Genomic DNA, 856 nt, shown 5'->3' with positions numbered 1-856 from the left:
TTCTTTAGGTGATGAAATGGGCAGATATAGGTTGATTTTCTAGTTTCACCAGATGATGTCCTTATATCAACTTGAGCACACGTATCACATACAGCACAGAACAATATTGCTGTATGCACCAATAGCCTGTGAAAATACACAGATAATATTACATACCTCGAAAATCTTTTGGTGTACACCATCCCTCACATATTTTTCTATACATCAAACAGACAAAATACCATAAAAACTGTAACATTTTCTCACCTTCAACCTAAAAATATCATAAAAATTATAATATTTTTTCTTCACCTAATACTGTGGTCTACAGATAGTTTTCCATAAGAAGGGGGGCTATCAACCCCAGCCAGAAAATACAAAGAATACTTCACGGCAGGATGGTACATAAGACCGACAGGCAGGTTAAAATATGAAGGAAATATAATAAACTGCATATAATCTAAATAATCAAATGCAGGTGGCTGCATCCCATGTGACCCCTCCTCCCTGGGAGAACTGCAGCTTGGGGGTAACAGCCCCTCTAGGGGAGTTTACAGAGCCAAAGCTACCTGAATTAGATAATTTAGTATGGTAAATGTTCAGAAAACAAAGACTTCTGTGCACAAATACATTCTACGCTCTATCTTGCTGAAAAAAATTAGAGGATATAATGTGTTTCCCCCCCTATGCCATGGGGAGGGGTAAGGGGCTGTTAGGCAGGTCACAGGGAGTATAGCCCTCTCTATTTCATTAAAAGATTTAATACCCTATTTTGTAAATGTCTTTCACATTTTGACCTGTAATGCCTGTTGTAACCTTCATCCCCTTCCCTACCGTCAGAGCCACGCTTGTGGGTATGAGGGAATCCTAACTGGCT

General features: G+C 39.3%; 1 protein-coding gene across 1 annotated transcript in view; it reads right to left on the bottom strand.

Moving 5' to 3' along the window:
- Positions 1 to 856, bottom strand: part of LOC119594043 (protein YIPF5-like) — a 6171-nt gene that overhangs the window by 4734 nt on the left and 581 nt on the right. The gene's annotated exons all lie outside the window — the stretch shown is intronic.

The sequence above is a fragment of the Penaeus monodon genome, chromosome 33 (assembly GCF_015228065.2).
Source record: "Penaeus monodon isolate SGIC_2016 chromosome 33, NSTDA_Pmon_1, whole genome shotgun sequence".
In the NCBI taxonomy this organism is placed as follows: domain Eukaryota; kingdom Metazoa; phylum Arthropoda; class Malacostraca; order Decapoda; family Penaeidae; genus Penaeus; species Penaeus monodon.
The sequence above is the reverse complement of the archived record's forward strand: the minus strand, read 5'-3'. Positions and strand labels throughout refer to the sequence as shown.